The sequence below is a fragment of the Maylandia zebra genome, linkage group LG7 (assembly GCF_041146795.1).
Source record: "Maylandia zebra isolate NMK-2024a linkage group LG7, Mzebra_GT3a, whole genome shotgun sequence".
Classification (NCBI taxonomy): Eukaryota; Metazoa; Chordata; class Actinopteri; order Cichliformes; family Cichlidae; genus Maylandia; species Maylandia zebra.
Window position 1 is genome coordinate 33967524 of NC_135173.1, and position 20264 is coordinate 33987787.

Below are 20264 nucleotides of genomic sequence, written 5' to 3' on the forward strand. Positions count from 1 at the left end.
TAGTATTCCACTGTGTCTTTTTCTGTCTTTTTACTGCAGTGGCATTTAGTATCAGTGTTCATACTGAAAAGTGAAGGCACTGTAAATCAGATGTTTGCCAGATGTTATTGCATGGTGGATCAAAATCTGATGGTGCTTTCTGGTCTTCATAATTCCATCGATTTCAGAAAGTGATGAACCAACACCACTGAGATACTTTTTTTTGTCCCCCACTTGTCCAGTTACCTCATATTTTAAAGAAGTACTGCACACATGCCGTTACACACGTTAAAAAGTCAGTCATCTTTAAGTGGATTATAAAATTACTGGAAATATATCAAAAGTAAGCTGAAACAAGCATGTGAGTCACAATAAACTCAGTGATGTTATTTTGTCTGCAGTGACTCACTGTGTTTCAGCTCCTTGATGTTTAGTTGATATGAGGCTAATGAGTCTGAGTTCAAATGTGAACATCTGTAAGGCTTACACACACACACACACACACACACACACACACACACACACACACACACACTTCCTTTATTGCTGTTTCTGTTTTTCTTTTCCTGTTCTTGTCATTCACTCCATTTACTACATCTGGATTAGAAAAAGCTGGTTTATATTTGTAGCTGAGCATCAGGATCTCTTAAAGTTTGTCACACCAAAGAAAATGTGTTATCAGCCATCCTGCCAAAATTAGTTGATCAAAAAATGGAGAAGTCTATAAAATGATGGAAAAAATGACTTCAGGACCACGCAACACGAGAAGCATTCTCTTCTTCTCATCTTGTTTTGGCTGCTGGAGCTAATTGACAAATGCTGAATGATGAAGTCTTTTTAAAAAAAGGTTTCCGTATAAGCTTCAGGGGAGGGTTCGTGCTAAGAAAGCTTGGTCACAGTATGGCACTGTGCCTTGGTTTTAACAAACCGCAAATGGACAGCAAGATGTTGAAAAGTACTTTATTTGTGTGACTTTAATTAAGTAAAACTTAGCAACTGACACTGTGTTCACAAATCTTCTGCAGTCCTTTTGTAGGATGCACAAATCATAGCTTTTCCTTTACACAGATTTAAAAGTTGTATTAATCCACAACAAGCAGACACAAATGATCCACAGTTGTGGCGCATATTAGAGTAATATTATTATCTCACAGGATGTTGGTTTGTTTCTAGCCTAATTCTTTTCTCCTCCTTTAAAGATTTGGTTTTTTAGCCTCCACATTACATGTTCTTCGGCTACTTCCTTAACTTGAGCTACAAGTCATCAGTGATGGGAATAACGGGAATAACGCTGCAAGTAGCAGCGTTACTTTTTTCAGTAACGAGTAATCAAACTAATTACTATTCCTATCGTTACAACGCTGTTACCGTTACTAACAAGAAAATGCGGTGCGGTCGCATTACTATTTTTCAGCAAACAGACTGTTAAAGCTGTGTTCAGCTTACCGCACCTTATATTAGTTGCACGGAAGTAGCTGACTACGTAAGTAATCTCGGTGCTACTTTAAGCAGCTGCGCGTGCGGTTATCCCTTTCTGGTAGACGATCACTTTTTGGCACAACACCTGGAGCTAAGGGGGCAAAACAATCGCATGAGTGCTGCTGTTTGACTGAGGAAGAATAAAGCAGTCGTGGTAAGTCAATCACATGACCACTTAAAGACAAAGCAACAAGGTGATATTTAGCAGTTTATAAATTGTGTTGATAGGCCGCGTACAACCAGAGTCGTGTTGGTGGAAGAATGCACCATATTGACCAGTCAAAAATGATATCAGGCTGTGATGTTCTCCTTTATAATGGACAGAAATAATTTTTTTGAAGTGGCACAAATAATTTGTGGCATCTTATTGAATGCAGAACAGCTGATTGTTCTGTAAATAGTTTGAAATGGTTGTTAAAAAAGGATAAAAGGTAAATGGCTGCAAATAACTTTGTTGTTTGCAAAACTTGTGCGTATGATTTTAAAATTGACAATTTATATTTGCATTTAAAGGTATGAAGTATGATTCAATAAACAAGTTTGTGGTCGTTACAATAAAAAAATATAACTTTTTCTACTCGGATTTTATGTTTTTGTCTGATTTTAGATCAATTGTGCTAATGCACTATGTCAAAATGAAAACATAACTGTAAATTCAGACACATGAGGTTGTGCTGAAAAGGATGATACCAAACAAGGCAAAGGAAATAGTTTTTAAAGGTAAAATGTGGAGTGAAAATCAAAAGTAGTTAAAAATGGCCAATTTCACCGTGGACCCCAGAGGATTAAACATTTTTTTAAAGTAACATAGTATTTACTTTTCAAGTAATTAATTACTTTTAGAATCATGTAACTCAGTTACTTTTTTTGAAGAAGCAACTAGTAACTATAATTAATTACTTTTTCAAAGTAACTTGCCCAACACTGTGAGTCATATGTTTTCTAGCGTCCTTGTTTGTTTACATGTTGTGCAACCCACAAAACATGCAAATTAATATTTTCCCCTGCTGGCCTCCTGAGTTAAAGCTTAGCTTTTACATTATGATGACATAACAAAACTAAAGCTCATGTTTTAAAGAGCTGGAGAAGCTTCACTAATATTAAAGCTCAGAAAAGAGATGAGTCACATCTCGCGGTATTTCTTTACCACTTTTCCCAGTTCACTCGATATGCCAGCTGCCAGTTTGCTTGTGCTTCTTTACACTAATTACTGGAGATTTGATCTGTCGTAATAAAATAACAACCATAAGAGTGAACTAAGATTCATTTAATTGTGTTCTTTTTACTTATTGTCTCTCACTGCCGCAATTGAGTGGGCAGTCTCTAAACTGGCAGTGGGGAGTGGTCAATTAGAGCTCACTCAATCCACTACTTTGGTCCATATGTATGGAAGAAGTTTAGGGCCACCGGAAAAAAAGTGGACATGTCTTTTTTTATTTTTCCAGAAAAAAGAGAAAAGAGAAAAAAAGTCAGAATTCTGACTTTAACCTCAGAATTCTGGGAAAAAGCCAGAATTATGAGATTAATGTTGTGGTCTGGATGAGTGGCTGGAAACTAGGTTCCTGAACTTCCCTGGTCTCCGCCCATGGGCAGGGGCACCACACCCTCTACCGCCTGGAGCTGACTGAGCACATTAGGCTTGGAGATTTAAGATATGCGCTGATGTCTCTTCTTTCCAGTTCGTCAACTACTCTACGTCGGTAACCAGGCCTTATATTTCATGCTTCTGACTGTAGAAGTCTCTGCCTCCGCTCTGGGTACTGCGCTTGGGTTCAGTTACAGTTACAGTCACTTTAACTGATATTTGTTTTAAAAGTTTATTAGGATGGAATTGGATGGAAACTTGTAGTTTTGTACTTTGCACCATTTCCAGATAAAGATTTTGCAGCATTAATACTACCAAGTTATGGCAGTATTATGAATATATAACACAATGCTATTGCTAATTGTTTGTTTCTGTTCCTGATTACCCGCTTACATAAATGCTAGCACAGTGTTAATCAGCTAAACCCAATTTTTTTTTTACATGCTATTACTTGTTTATTACTTTCATATTATTACCTTCTTGTTTCCACCTCTTACCCATCTACTATTACAACCAACCAGCTTAACTGACCAATACTGTTAAACCTTCAGCGGTATTAAGCTGACATATCATATATTTAAATACTTTCTTATCTACACCTCTTGAATCCTAAAAAAGTAGTCCTTTATGATGTATATATTCAAGAGAGTTCGGATCATTGCAACACTGCTGGTCTTCAGTGTCTTTCCTCTTTTTAATTAAAAAGATATTAGTGTAAACCCTAAATGGATGAAAGTGAGTGACACTGACAGTTATGAAAAATCTAAATGTAATTAATGAGCATTATTTTAATGTGGGAAATAACAGTCGGGAAAAACGGATCAACAGGAGATTATACTGCAATCTGCTCCATGAGAACACACATGAGAACATGCATACACCAAAATACACACACGCACATATTCTGGTTAGATTTTGGAAGCTAAGCATTCCAACAATAAATGACCTTTTGTTTAAATATCAACAAGCAGAAGGTTCTCGGGCTCAAGGCTGCCAAAAATCAGAATCCATCCATCAAGATTTGTGTTCATTATAAGAGAGATGAGCTAAAAATAACACAGGCCCAACGGTGGAAGGTGCAAACTAAACCCAGTCTAAACATTTCTAACTCATTACACAACAGAGCGGATTTACTGTGGTTGAAAAACAAAATTAAATGGAGAGGAAAAAGATAAAAGAATGTCTTCTAACTCACTATTTATTATGTTAGAAATTAAAAATCCTTAGCAATACCGTGATGCTCATTATGTGTAATTGAAAAAAGCAGGAAATGGTGAAATACCAGTTCACCGTCCGTCCGTCCGTCCGTCAGTCACCAACAGCTTATCTGAGGCTGGGTTGTGGGGAAAGCAGCCTAAGCAGGGAAGCCCAGACCTTGCTCTGACCAGACACCAGAGACCAAGCATACCCAACCAAGATTTAGCCTATCCAGCGTGCCCTGGGGAGAGCCCAGGGCCTCCTTCTGGTAGGACACGCTCAGAACACCTGATCAATCTCATCTGATCACAACTGCAGTTTCCTCCACAAGAGGGTAAAAACATTTCATAACCACACTGCCCTCAGTCTACTCCTTTCCTCCAGATTGCTGCAGTGCCAGTAAAACATGTTCCATCTTTTTTTTGTTATTGTGACCAAAATAAAAGTTTCAGACAGACACTTACATCACTGTTGGCCTGAGTGTAGCGAACATTATCAGAATCCTGAAAATTGCTGATTAGAGTCAAAAACTCTGAGTGCAAAGGCAAAGAAAAAAGTGTGTGTGTGTGTGTGTGTGTGTGTGTGTGTGTGTGTGTGTGTGTGTGTGTGTGTGTGTGTGCTGTGTTGTGTTGTGTTGTGGTTCTAGCAAACACATTACTTGTAGCAACTGAAAGATTTGAGCCCATCGACTGAAGTGGGTCTGTTCTTTTTATATAGCATCTGAGCACACCACAGCTACACACATACCACAAAGAGCAGACCTCAGTGGCAGCGATGCATGGGTTGGATGTGGTGGCAAAATGAAACAGGCTCTCTTCATCTGTGAGTGAGTGTGTTGACTCGAGTTTGGTAGAAACCAACAAATCCCTGGTTTAGACTGCTCCCCGCCGTCCTCTCTCTTCTTTTTTTCTATTTTTACCTTTCCTGCCTTCTCTCCCTCTCTCTCACTCATTTTCCCTCTTGTTGTAGGTCACTCTTTCCCTAGCTTGCTCCTCTCTCCCAGAATATCTCTTAACTTTCCCCTCTTTTGCCTTTTTTTATCTGCTGACTTGGCACCTCTGCCTTCCTTTTAAACCTCTCAACACACACACACACACACACACACACACACACACACACACACACACACACACACACACAGAAGCACAGTCCCCTCAACACTTGTACTTAAGCACAATAGTTATATTCAAATGTGCTCCCACATGGCTGCTGTGTGTGTTGTCCAAGCCCAGTCAGCAGAAGTTGGAGTTGAACACAGCGACCTACATTTGAGGTTAATAAATCAAAATAATCTTTTTTTTCCCCCCTTAAAGCTAATTTTTAGGATTTTATTTTTGGTTATTTCTACTTTATTAATGTGGATTCGGCAACTAACATGAGAGCGGCAGGAAGGGCTAGGGATAAGATGAGAAGGAGAAGAAGAGAGGATTTTTTGTACTTAAAAATTATGAAATAATGTGAATTATCCCATTATTGTTATTCAGGCTTTCATTCGTGAACAAAGAGCATCACAATGGATAATGGTTAAAATGACAATAAATAAAGGCAGTTCGAATAGTAACAATCATTATTGCAAATATAAGTATTGATGGAACATCATCTTAATAATTAAATGATTACATGAAGCATAGTAATACAGAGACTGGACTCTGGTTCTGTCAACCTTTATAAAGATGCTAGAGCAGGAGTGGATGATTCATTATTCCAAGGAGCCACATGACAAACTGGAACTGTTGTGGAGGGCCACACCGATAAGTTTATAAAGAGATAAAATTAGTAATGAGCAGAACTGGTTTCATCTTATTTGTTCAACACTTCATAACAGTCACAGTTTGTCATGTGGCTTCTCTGGAAAATGAATTCCCCACCCCTTTGTTAGAGGGCATTAGTAGTGTCAGTGATGTTTGGTGTGTCGCTGCACGACTACTAAAATGTATTTGTAACCCATGTGAAATACAGGGCTGCAAAATCCCTTTTTGTAATCTAAGGCTATAGCCTGTTATTGTCACAAGGGGGCGCTGTGATGCAGTCTTGTGTTCTGACGACCTTGCGTCTAGTGCGCAGGAAGTATTACCTCTCTCTTCCTGTGAGATCTTCCCTCTGATGGCGGTCAAGTACGTGTCGGAGCGCATGGAAAAAGTATCTTGGTATGCAATACTGCAACCCGGTTAATGAGACCAGATTGTTTTACGTATAAATGCTAATAAGGTACTCTTTTATTAGGCCCCGAACTCTGACCACAAAGGGAATAACGTCTGTCAAGTTATTTGTGTCTGAAAATCCCGGTGAGTCACGTGCTTTCGTTAGCTACCTGTTAAGTTAGATAATGTATTTCACTAGCCGATTCAGCTCAGAAACCTTTGAACAAAAACCAATCGGGAGCTATGAGAATCTGGCGTGTTGTTTCACTTCTCCTGTTGTTCTTTACAGTGTGTTATAAGTGTTGAATGCTTTGAGCTAAACGATGCCGATGCTAGATGCGATGCTAGCTGCTAATAGCTGTTAGCCACCCCACCCCGCTGAAGCCATATTCCGATCGGGGAGGTATTCAAGTAGAAGCAATAGCTCTGTTTATATTAGAATGGTTATGTCTTAATAGATATGAGCATATTTCAAGTTTAATAGTATTTGCACTGAATTAAGTTACATTTGCTTGTAAGCCTTAAGGATGAATGTCGCTTTCATTGCTATGACTGTTTACATTACAGTTTAAGCTGCTGATGTTCTTTGTTGTGATGTAATTTTGATAAAATTGTTGATACTGGTACAAACAAGTTACTGTAACTCTTGTAACTTGGTAAAGCTAAAGGGAATGCCATTTGTGATTAATACATTTGGAAAAGAAGTTAATGAGCTCATGTTAAGAACACAAAATGGGAAAAGAAATTGATTGTTCTGCACTGTTTGTGTAGATTGGTTTTTTTGAACTACTAGAAGGATTCTGGAGAACCACTGACGGCGAGAACAGCCCAAATGAGATCCTGGATGATCGTGAAATGGTGTGGCCAGCCATGCGATCGGATTGTGGGATTTGCCTGAGAAACTGATTCAAGCAACCCTGGATTACAGATAAGCCCTATGCACTACTTTTCCTACCCGGATAATAGGGTTTGCACACTGACAATTCCCCTACAGTACACCTGTTTGGGTTTTCAACGACTTTAAAGGACAATTCAGACTGGACAATTCAAACTTCACAACAGGAACACTTTAATCTGTTTCATTCATTCCCAAGAGCTCTGATACTGTTCAGTATAAATCTTCCATTTAAATGTCTTTATTTTGTTTTGTTTTACATGTATTCACCTTTAAAATGCACTATTAGTGTGCAATTTGGGTTATTGTGTTGTATATGTATATAAATGGTACTGAGGCAATAAAGGTCCCAGTTATTCACTTCCAAGCCAACTCCTTTTGTGAGTCCCCAAAACAAAACCTCCTCCTGAACCTAGAAAGATGTCTAGGGTCTCTATTTGACGTGAGAGTGTACTGGTCCTGAGTAGAGGCGCTACATATTAATTGTCCATGAAGATTTTATTGTTACCAATGATATTTAATTTTTCATCAGGTCCTTTTTGAGTACCTGATCAGTTTTATGTGCTGCCAACCAGAGATGGGCAGTAATGCGTTAATCCGATTACTTTTTTCAAGTAACAAGTAAGGGATTACTATTGCAAAAAAGGTAATTAGATTACTGTTACTTTCCCGTAAGCACGCTGCGTTACTGTGTTAATAAAACCGTGATTTTCTTGCGAGAGTGTCTCATGACAATGGCGTAAGCGAGTGCAACGTTCGTGGCAACAGCTGTGTGCAGATCAACAATGGATAATATATCGATTGTGGGAGAGAGTATGACCGTGCAGCGTTTAAAGTGTGGAAGTACTGACCTTACTTTGAGTTTAATTCCATAAAAAGTGACAAAAACATTAGTGTCCGCTGTTCACTGCGTGGGAAGAAAACTTCTTTTTACAGCGAAAAAAAACCCCCCTAAACTTTCGAGCAAGCGCCGAGTGCGTTACGACGTAATAGGAAACTCACAGAGAAACTCGCAGATTCTTCAACTGACCGCTGCGGCACACCTGCACCAGGGTAAACCTCCGCCTACCCCACTCCTGCTATACAGGTGAAAATAGAGCAAAAGGACCGCTAGTCGTTGACTTTATTTATTTTCTGCTGTGTTTTACTTGCATCTTTGTGAAAGACTGAGTGTAAACACAAAAAATATTTTTATTTTATATGCTGAAATGTGCAGAAAATTGTCAGCGGTGTGTGGAGGCGAGGAGGAAGGAACCCAAACGCAGGACTCGCAGGTAGATGAAGACTGGTGAAGGTTTATTATAAGGAGTGGATGAACAGAACAGAGGTAGAAAATGGCTGGCTGACTGGACTGGACTGAACTGAACACGACAGGAACGACATCATCACATGTACATCAATGACACGACAGAGAACTGGTGAAACCGAGGAACTTAAATACACAGGTTGAATAATGACAATGATTGGAAACAGGTGAGTACAGGGCTGAACATAATCTGACTAATGACACGGGAGACAAGCTGACACGGGAAAAAACAGGAAGTGAGAACATTAATGTGGCGAACTAAACTGAACATGAACAAACTGAAATCACTGGGTCAACGACCCAGGAGCCCTGACAGTACCCCCCCCTTCAAAGGCCGGCACCCGACGGCCAAAAGAAAAAGAACCAGAACAGGGCGGGCGGAGGGGGCCCAGGATGGAGGGACGGAACCCACACAGAGACAGTTCAGGTGGGCGGCCACGTGGCCCGAGGCCGAGACGAGACAGTTCAGGTGGGCGGCCACGTGGAAGGCAGCAGCGACCACTGAGCCAGTCCGGTGGGCGGCTGCGGCGGTCAAGACGAGATAGTTCAGGGGGTCGACCGTGCGGACGGCAACGGCGGCGACGTGGACACGGTTCGGGAGGCCGACCGTGCGGAAGGCAGTGGCGACGTGAACACGGTTCGGGAGGCCGACCGTGTGGAAAGCAACAGCGGCCACTCAGGCGAAGGCGGTCCGGGGGCCGGCCGTGCGGAAGGCAACGGCGGCCACTCAGGCGGTCCGGTGGTCGACCGCGCCGGCGACGAGGAGAAGGCGGCCGAGGAGCAGCTGCAGGAGGCGGCTCGGGAGCCGGCAGAGACTGAGGAGCAGCTGTAGGACCAGGCAACGCAGAAGCCGAGGCCGAGTCTGAGGCCGGACCAGGCGAAGCAGAGGCCGAGGCAGAGTCTGAGGCCGGACCAGGCGAAGCAGAAGCAGAGGCTGGACCAGGCGAGGCAGAAGCGGAGGCTGGACCAGGCGAGGCAGAAGCAGAGGCTGGGCCAGGCGAGGCAGAAGCAGAGGCTGGGCCAGGCGAGGCGGAAGCAGATGGTGGCTGGACGGGCTCCTTGGGCCCTCCAGCTGACGTGGCATGAGGCTGGTGCGGTTCTCCCGAACCCCCAGCTGACGAGGAAGGTGGCTGGACGGGCTCCTCGGGCCCTCCAGCTGACGAGGCATGAGGAGGAAGGAACCCAAACGCAGGACTCGCAGGTAGGTGAAGACTGGTGAAGGTTTATTATAAGGAGTGGACAGAACAGAGGTAGAAAATGGCTGGCTGACTGGACTGAACTGAACACACGACAGGAACGACATCATCACATGTACATCAATGACACGACAGAGAACTGGTGAAACCGAGGAACTTAAATACACAGGTTGAATAATGACAATGATTGGAAACAGGTGAGTACAGGGCTGAACATAATCTGACTAATGACACGGGAGACAAGCTGACACGGGAAAAAACAGGAAGTGAGAACATTAATGTGGCGAACTAAACTGAACATGAACAAACTGAAATCACTGGGTCAACAACCCAGGAACCCTGACAGAAAATAGGTTTAAATGTTAAACTAATTTCTTCCAGTCAGAGAATGTTGCATATAATTAAATTTTTGCTTGATGCACAAAGTTAAAAGATCTAAACTAATAAAAAAAGAGACTTTTCCATTTGATTACATTTTGTATGATGGATTATGTAGAAAAAGTAGAATTGGGCTGAAAGATCTATCGCTTTATCACCTATTCAGGTTGTAAATTGTGTTTTTAAAAAGTAACTAAGTAACTAAGTAATTAATTACTTTTGAAAATAAGTAATCAGTAAAGTAACGAGATTACTTTTTGGGGAAGTAATCAGTAATTAGTTACAGATTACTTTTTTCAAGTAACTTGACCAACACTACTGCTAACACAGACTGTTAGTATTAACACATTTGTTTTCTTATTTTTGAGTCCAAACATGATGTAGGAAAATATTAAAATCTTTGGCTGCTACTTTGCGAATCTCAGATATAGATCTAAATGCAGAACCCTGAAGGATGACAAGCACAGAGGGAGCAAATTAGGAACAGGTTGAACTAACGACAGCAGGAGACAACTCATAGCAGGGCAGGCAACTTCAAAGGAAGGATGGAGACAAGGGCAGGAAGTAAAAGAATTGAAGGTTAAAACTAGAGCCGTCAATCGATTAGTCAAGTCAAGTGGCTTTATTGTCATTCCAACCATGTGTACAGTACACAGTGAATCGAGACAACGTTCCTCCAAGACCATGGTGCTACAAATGACATATAACAGACAATCAAGACAGGACTACATAAAGTACAAGTGTGCAAAAATTGCAAAAAAACAAAACAAAGACACCACACAGAACTTGGGGGAAGCAGTGAGGGCCCACGTGCTCTGGTACCTCTTGCCAGAAGGCAACAGAGTGTGTGTGAGGGGTGCGTAGGGTCCTCCACAACGCTGGTGGCTTTGCAGATGCAGTGGGTGTGATAGGTGTCTATGATGGAGGGCTCCGATGATCTTCTCAGCTGTTGTCACTATCCGTTGTAGGGTATTGCGATCTGATACAGTGCAGTCACCGTACCAGATAGTGATGCAGCTACTCAGGATCCTCTCAATTATTGTGATTAAAGTATGCGATTAATTGTGATTAAATAATTGAATCGTTATTAATTACATAGTTATCAATAGTTAACTTACGATTCATCGCAAATTGATTACAACATTTTTAAATCTGTTCTAAAAGTACTTTAATGGGATACTTTTCATTTTTCTAATACACTGGAGATGACAAATATACTTGCTTTATACAAAGATATGTTTATTTTTGTTGCAACAATCCAAAACAATGAAAAATACCATAAAGAATAATCTTGAAAAACACCTCAAAGGAGTGCTTAAAAATATGCTGAAAGGACACTTTTGTATACTCCCACAGAATGTAACTGTCTAATTTACCATTAGATACATTTAAAGCTCACAAAACACATTAGCTTCTAAGTGGGATCAAAACATGGAGCCACAAACACAAATAAAAAATATATATAATAAACAAAGCGCACATGTACAGTGGGGCAAAAAAGTATTTAGTCAGCCACCGATTGTGCAAGTTCCCCCACCTAAAATGATGACAGAGGTCAGTAATTTGCACCAGAGGTACACTTCAACTGTGAGAGACAGAATGTGAAAAAAAAAATCCATGAATCCACATGGTAGGATTTGTAAAGAATTTATTCGTAAATCAGGGTGGAAAATAAGTATTTGGTCAATAACAAAAATACAACTCAATACTTTGTAACATAACCTTTGTTGGCAATAACAGAGGTCAAACGTTTACTATAGGTCTTTACCAGGTTTGCACACACAGTAGCTGGTATTTTGGCCCATTCCTCCATGCAGATCTTCTCGAGAGCAGTGATGTTTTGGGGCTGTCGCCGAGCAACACGGACTTTCAACTCCCGCCACAGATTTTCTATGGGGTTGAGGTCTGGAGACTGGCTAGGCCACTCCAGGACTTTCAAATGCTTCTTACGGAGCCACTCCTTTGTTGCCCGGGCGGTGTGTTTTGGATCATTGTCATGTTGGAAGACCCAGCCTCGTTTCATCTTCAAAGTTCTCACTGATGGAAGGAGGTTTTGGCTCAAAATCTCACGATACATGGCCCCATTCATTCTGTCCTTAACACGGATCAGTCGTCCTGTCCCCTTGGCAGAAAAACAGCCCCATAGCATGATGTTTCCACCCCCATGCTTCACAGTAGGTATGGTGTTCTTGGGATGCAACTCAGTATTCTTCTTCCTCCAAACACGACGAGTTGAGTTTATACCAAAAAGTTCTACTTTGGTTTCATCTGACCACATGACATTCTCCCAATCCTCTGCTGTATCATCCATGTGCTCTCTGGCAAACTTCAGACGGGCCTGGACATGCACTGGCTTCAGCAGCGGAACACGTCTGGCACTGCGGGATTTGATTCCCTGCCGTTGTAGTGTGTTACTGATGGTGACCTTTGTTACTTTGGTCCCAGCTCTCTGCAGCTCATTCACCAGGTCCCCCCGTGTGGTTCTGGGATCTTTGCTCACCGTTCTTATGATCATTTTGACCCCACGGGATGAGATCTTGCGTGGAGCCCCAGATAGAGGGAGATTATCAGTGGTCTTGTATGTCTTCCATTTTCTGATGATTGCTCCCACAGTTGATTTTTTCACACCAAGCTGCTTGCCTATTGTAGATTCACTCTTCCCAGTCTGGTGCAGGTCTACAATACTTTTCCTGGTGTCCTTCGAAAGCTCTTTGGTCTTGGCCATGGCGGAGTTTGGAGTCTGACTGTTTGAGGCTGTGGACAGGTGTCTTTTATACAGATGATGAGTTCAAACAGGTGCCATTCATACAGGTAACGAGTGGGGGACAGAAAAGCTTCTTACAGAAGACGTTACAGGTCTGTGAGAGCCAGAGATTTTCCTTGTTTGAGGTGACCAAATACTTATTTTCCACCCTAATTTACGAATAAATTCTTTACAAATCCTACCATGTGAATTCATGGATTTTTTTTTCACATTCTGTCTCTCACAGTTGAAGTGTACCTCTGGTGCAAATTACTGACCTCTGTCATCATTTTAAGTGGGGGAACTTGCACAATCGGTGGCTGACTAAATACTTTTTTGCCCCACTGTAACTGTGGAGAGCACACTACATAACTAGGACTATAAAGTGCAGTCAGGCTATAGCTTATACTTCCAGTGTCTTAGAATATACCAGTTTGACTATACTTATGTCTCTTGCTCTGCTGTTGTATTCAGCAGAGGCTGAGCAACCCAACCTTCTTCCTTCTTCTTTTTTCGTAACAAGACATGAACACTAAAACACCACAAAGGAGAAAGAAAAGAACTATAGCATACAGCACATACAGTACTTTTGTTTCTTTGCACTGAACCAGTTGCTCAGACAGACAAGCATTTCGACATTTTCAGATGTTAAGGCAGCTTGTTAGCGAAGTGCCTCTCCGCTGTCTTCATAACAGTCAAAGCATTGACCCAAGTTTCCACTGTGGTGCAAAATAATGTGCTGTTACCCTGAGGTGACTGCGATTACTTAGTGAAGTCTAATAATCTCTGGTGAGTGCAACCGTGTTGTTCTGCCCTAAAGCCTCCTCCACTTTGGCTTTCTTGTCTTCATACAAGTTGTGTGTCTTGGTGGCTCTCAAAGGCAAATCATGCAGTCGTTGGATGCTATGTGAATTATTTTAAGTAGCCCCTCATCGTCCACAATGTTAATCGGTCTGCAAGCTGTAGCCACCCATTTAGCTATGGCTGTTGAAAGTTTGTTGCTTGTAGAATTTCTCAGCGTCTCCTTTGAAAGCTATGCAGCATAGTCTGCCTTTGGTGACGGGGAGGAGGGCTCTCTGCATCAGCTGTGTGCTTGGTTAGCAAGTGGTATTTAAGATGGGACGTACTAGGGTGGTAACTCAGTTCACATCAACAGTAAATGCAAATGATTTTGGTCTTCTCAAGAGAACCATCTGGCAGAACTTTAAAATCAAACTTGGCGTTCAAAAGAACCTTCTCTTTATCCATTTTTGCTCACCATCTATAATGTTACTGCTGCGTCGCCAGCCAGGAAAGAAACTAAAGCAGTGAGTAGCTGTGAAAGGGGACAGTACCAAAACATACTTTGGCACCAAAAATGTTGCTTTGTACTCTTTGTTTGGAATGACAGAGAGCTGTTTCAGAAAGAAGCTGCAGACAATGCAATCCACCAGACTCCACTGGCAAAAAAGTAATTTAACCTTGCAAAACATGGGAGGTGTTCATACTGGTGCTTTGACAGCAAGAAAGTTCACATCTCCTTGTTGGCTCAACATTTCGGTTTTGAATTAGCCATTTCTCTTTGTGGCTGACTCCAGCTTCCCCTGGAAATCTAATACATGTTAGGGTTATGGGTGATTCTGTGGGGGACAAAAAAACTAAGTGGCATGCATCAAATAGATGACATAAACTTTAACAGTTCATAGAATAAAGTGCTTTGTTAATGCATGGGAAAATTGTGATTTGTAGTCTGAAGGACTATAAGTGGTCCGTAAGGCTAGACAAGTATACAAATATTTTGTTTGCCACACATGCTTTTTATATTAATTAAGTTCATGTATACCTTCAAGTTCGTTGACATAAATATTACTTCAGTCTTGATTTCTTTCGAAAATGTACTGATATATGATTTTTTTAACAAATCATTTGAAATATCTGAAGTCCTTAAACGTATAAAGAAAAAAATAAAATGTCAGTAATGAGTGAAATTATAATCAAATTACTTTGGTTTAAGTAACAAACCTAAAAAAAAATCCTGTAGTCACTTTCTGTACTTCCATTTTTTATAATTATGCTTTCATCCATCCTTTCCAAATGGCCCAACGGTAGGAGCGTTTTAGGTGGCTAACAGGCACGTCTTTGACTTTCCAGATTTTTTTCTCTTTTTTTCTATGGCTGAATGAAGCTGTGCTTGCTTAAAGAACAACTTTACTTTATAAACAGAAGGAAGTGGCCTGAACTTCACCCCGGCTGCTTTTTTCCCCTCCTTTCACTCTTTCCCCTCATACTCACTCACTTACACACACATACAGTAAATACATACTGCAGACACCTGTGTAAACCACTGCTACCATCTGCTTGGCACCCGCCTCCTTATCCCAAAAAACACCCTGGCCAGGGATATCACACACACGCACACTCACAGAAACATCCACCCTCACACTGTTAAGCAGATCAAGAATTCTGCAGGGGAGGTGTTTAAACATCTGAGATCTGACATGCGCTGAGTTTCTCCAAATGAAAAGAACTTAGTTACTCTTTAGGTCTTGAGCTGTTAATAATTGTCACCTCACCCCGAGCGAGCAGGTGGGGCTGCACAGCCACACTGCAGTCAGATGTGAAGATTGGAAATGTGTAGCCCATTACTTAAACTTCAGCAGAATAAAAACCTCATAAAAACCCACATGGAATCCTGCTCATCATGTTGCAACTGCGTCTTCAACAGTCTGTGTGGGTACAGTAACGATGACAATTAAAATGTAGTGCAGTGGTTAGTGGCTAAATTGAAGCAAATTGAAGTTTATAAAGCACAAATACCCACCCTCCCATTGCAGCAATAGAAGCACGCTATGATTAAAAGGATGTCGCAGCCTGTACTTTCAAAGCTTTTGAAAAATTCTATAATTTTTCAGGGAATCCTTGTAATGCTGAGTAGATGGAGAGTTATGATTGGGTTGTAATGTAATTTTCTTCATGTGGACTAAATAATAGAAAATAACTGAAAATAACTGAACTTTTGTAACTATTAAAGCTCTGTGATGGGCTGGTGTACCTCACCTTTCACTCCCATAACAGCTGGGATAGAATCCAGCTCTCATACGATCCTGAACTGGATAAAGGGTTGATGATGGATGGATGGGTGGGTGGGTCAATTCTTAGTGTGTAGCATGTTAGTGTATTTAGGTTCTGGTCAGCCGGGCACTTTTTGTTTGGAGCTGGCGCGGGCACCCTTTGCCTGTATGGATTTTCAAGTGCAGTTTTCCCCCTAGAGTCCAAAGCTAGGTTAATAAGTGATCCTAAATTGGTTATAGGTGTGGATGTATAAGTGCATGGCTTTCTGTCTCCCTCTGTTAGCCTTTAGATAGACTGACTGTCCAACTCTCTCTCTCTGTGAAAATTGGGATTGGCTTCACCTTCCCCTGTGACCCTAAGCTGCAAAAGCAGTTAAGAAAATGGATGGATGGATGTGCTCTCATATTTTTCTTGGGGTTTGTTGTATATCAAACTAAAGGACACATTGCAAAGCAAATGTAACTTTGCAGTGTGTCCTTAAAATTGTGAAAGGACTGTGATCTTTTGCTGCCACCATGCCGCTGGGCTCCTGATGGGGACTTTTGTTGTTATTCTCACCTGAAAACACACCAACCAATTACTTCTATTCAGCAGGGTTAAACGGCAAACTGAATGAGGTGATTAACGTAACTAGAGAATGGAGGGCTGATAGCAAGTGATGACTGGAAACTGGACACCAGATGGTCAAATCTTCAAATAAAAACTGATGTCAAACAAAGGTAACGTGAATAAATACTATTAGGTGGAGCTCCTGCAGGCTGCCTCACTTACTGCTGACAGAAATGTTGCAATCAAATATTCTTGCAGTAATTGAGACAGTGTGTTTGAGTTCCACTTAATAACTTTTCCTATTTTCCTCCTGTGCAACAGTCAGCCATTCAGTGGTGCATAGAATATATTCAGTAAACACAAAATACAAGTTTTAAATGATAATATTTTGCCTGTGTGGAAAAAAGGATTTTAAGATAAGATAGAACTTTATTAATCCCTCGGGTGGGTTCCTCTGGGAAATTCGGTAATATAAATTCGGTTTATACCTTAGTTACTCAATTCATAATCTATCAGTCTGTACTGATAACTGGTTTCTGGACTAGAGACATGCAGGTCAGTCATATATAACTTAATTTCACCATTTTCAGATGCAATGTTTTTGATAAAACATCGCATCAGTAGATGAGTGACAAAAAGAAATACTTCAGTTTTGGAAGGGTTAAAAGCTTTTCAGGGCTCTGGGAGTCCACAAATCCCCACTGAGAGATATTATCTTCAAATGGAGAATTAGTTAACCTTCCTGGACATGGCTGACAGTCAAAGATTTCTCCCAGAGCACCATGATGACTCATCCAAGAAGCCACAAATGTTGCAAGAAAAACATTGAAGGTGCCTTATCTCAGTGAGGGTCGCTGTTCATGATTTTAATATATGAAAGATACTGGGCAACATCGGCATCCGTGAGAATCAAAATCACTGTTTACTCATAAGAATATTATGAGTAAACAGATCCTCTTCTTTTTTCAAAGCACCACCGACCCCAAAGAGTGTTTTATGGATCGGAAGAACATTCTGCTCTATGGCAGAAAATCCGGAAGAAAACTTGCAGATCATCAGTTTGTAAACTGAAACTCACACAATGACCCGGAAAATAAACGTCCACCTCTGAATGGCTGCAAAGAAATGTAATTCAAAAACCACCGTGTACTCCACTACCAGTTGGCGAGTGGTTGCTGGAGGCCACAGGAAAATTGATTGCTAAAGCCCCACACAGGCCTTGCAAGACACCAACTTGCTTGCACACATTCACCAACAGCTCGGCAGTGGAAAGTGTGATGGAAACCATGAACACAGACTCTACAGAAATTTATCATCCATCATCAAAATAAAAGTTGCAACCTTTGAAAATGCAGTGGTATAGCACAACTTTCACTTTCAAATGTCACTACTGCTCATTAAGAACTTGGCAACTGTTTGCAGTCAATTCTGTGTCTTCTATTAAACTTTGGACAACTGTGACAATCTGCTTGTGACCAAAACAATCACAAGGAGGTTTTTTTTTAGTGCAGAACCCTACTTTTTACTAATTTCACCACTTTTTTACCTCCGGAAACCACCAGGCAACACTTGGTGAATACACATTTCTCTCCGATGATGGGTCTCTACGTCTTTGTGACTGAGATCTTATATGATATTTTCTAAAAGGCATGGTGTTCACCTCCTGTTGGGAACAACTATGCATTTGGTATCTGCTCAAGAGGAATCTGGGGAGGCTGATTAGTGTGGAACCAACACTAACACCTGAGTCACGGTCACCTACAGTTAGGGGTGTGATTACTCATTACTCAGTTTCATGATTTAGCTTGTTTTATGGTAAATTTAAATGTAATATTTGAAAGAGTTTAGTATGGGGTAAACTGAAAAAAAAAAGACAGCAAGAGCGGTTACGTAATTTCTCAGGCCGTCAAATCAAGAATTACAACAAACCAAAGAAAAGACAAAAAAGAAGCATCTTCTTTCTGCGCGGTGGATGGTTTGAGTGGGGTTTTTTTAGGAAGAGGGCGTTCGATGAGTTCAACAGGAAGACGACGAGGAGGAGGAGGATTGAGGAATGTTCCAGAATGCTGATAGTGGGGACTGATTACACAAAGACACACAAACCAAAAAAAGAAAAACTGAAAAGAAAAGAAAATGAACACACAAAACAAACTTGAGCCAGCACTCATCTACTCGTTTTCCTTCCCTCTCTCTCCCATCTCCAAAAGCACTCACACTCTTGTGCACACACTTACACACAGTGATCCGGGTGGAATCAAAGGGTATTAGCTGTGTGGTGTTCAGTTCCCCCGGTCCTTTCCCAGCATTCTCCACAGCTGTACGATTACACAGGTGTTTGGCAAAAACACACAGTTAGAGACCACAGAGGGGCTGCATGGGTGTGTGTATCTGTGTGTGAGTGTGTTTGTGCACGAGTGAGAATATGCGTGTGATTGCATGCCTGTTGTCCGTATGTGTGTCTACATGCACAGCTTCCCTGCAGGAGTGTGTGCTTGTGTGTGTGAACATGTGTGCATGTTTAAAGCATTAGTTTCCTCCCAATGAATCAGCTCAGCTATTTTCTTGACCACCATCACTGCATATTTTTTTATATCCTTGTATCTTTCTCTCAGTCTTTATTCATCCTTGTAGTATATTTACAAACACGATCAGCAAAGCTAGCGACATCAAATATGGCTGCATTACCTGGTATTCACATTTTATGATGCAGTACATGTAAAACCTTCAGTCTGTTACTGCTGAATAAGTTGCCAGAAGCTGCTAAGCTACTGGACTCATTTACCCTGTTTGAAGCCTGCAGCATTTGTTGCATTTCATCCTCATCTCAAACTATCCAACTATTTTTTTTGTGAACACTCTGTAGATGTTCCATTCTGTCCATGTTCTGACCTTTCAACTTTAATTGTATTTAGAGGAAGAGGATAAAACCACAAAGAGACAAAACTCATGAGCAAGGTGATGATTGTGTTGATGTGGCCCAAAAGACATCCGTGCACAATGGCACACTCAACAAACTCAGGCTGTTCTGTGAATGCTGTCATTCAGACACTGCAGTATGTTAGGTAGAACTCAATGCTGATGGTCTGATCTTGGGAGATCAATTTGCAATCTATGAATGTTAAAAAAAAAAAAAAACTAAATGGAAAGCACACTTCTGACCTGATTGAGCCCCATTCAGAAGTGTAAATCGCAGATTCTTCCACTTAAAGCTACTGTTTGGTCACAGTGAGAGACCAGCTGTCATTACCACTGAGTATCCTCATCATGAAATTTTAAATTTCAGTTTGACACAGAAGCCGTTTCAGTTTTGCTTTCTGCCTGAGTATGAGGTCAGTGCAGTTGGTCAAAATATGACTTCCAGGACCTCCAGTAAATCCAGAAGCAGTCTAGATGTGCATGGTGAGGCGGCTTTGAAGGGAAGATCAGCCAATTTTAAATCAGGTTTAATTTTTGACTTTCATGGATTACACGATGCATATTCAGGAATCTCATTTTTGTGCAGAAAACGTTCTTGAAACTCCAAAGAAATCATCCTATGGGTAAAATTTATGTAGGTGCAAAATTGTAAGATGTAAATCCAATTTGTCTGGAATAAAGTTGAGGACAAAACTACTGATATAGCAGTTAGCAGGCAGACAGGTTGAAAGAGCAAATAAACAGCTCAGTGTTTCATTTCATTAGAAATGATGTGACATCAGTGTAAATATTTAGATCTGCTTTCATATTTCTTTTGTGTTTACAACATGGCCATAAATACAGTATGTA

At 41.1% G+C, this 20264-nt stretch overlaps 1 long non-coding RNA gene across 2 annotated transcripts; it reads left to right on the forward strand.

Moving 5' to 3' along the window:
* Positions 1-6186: 6186 nt before the first annotated feature.
* LOC112434915 (uncharacterized) lies at positions 6187-7636 on the forward strand. Of its 2 annotated transcripts, XR_003024307.2 has the most exons (3): positions 6187-6387; positions 6464-6525; positions 7153-7636. It is a non-coding gene; the product is annotated as an uncharacterized LOC112434915 (long non-coding RNA). The 2 variants fall into 2 exon arrangements; XR_013099461.1 differs by having other exon boundaries at positions 6187-6525.
* Positions 7637-20264: the final 12628 nt, after the last annotated feature.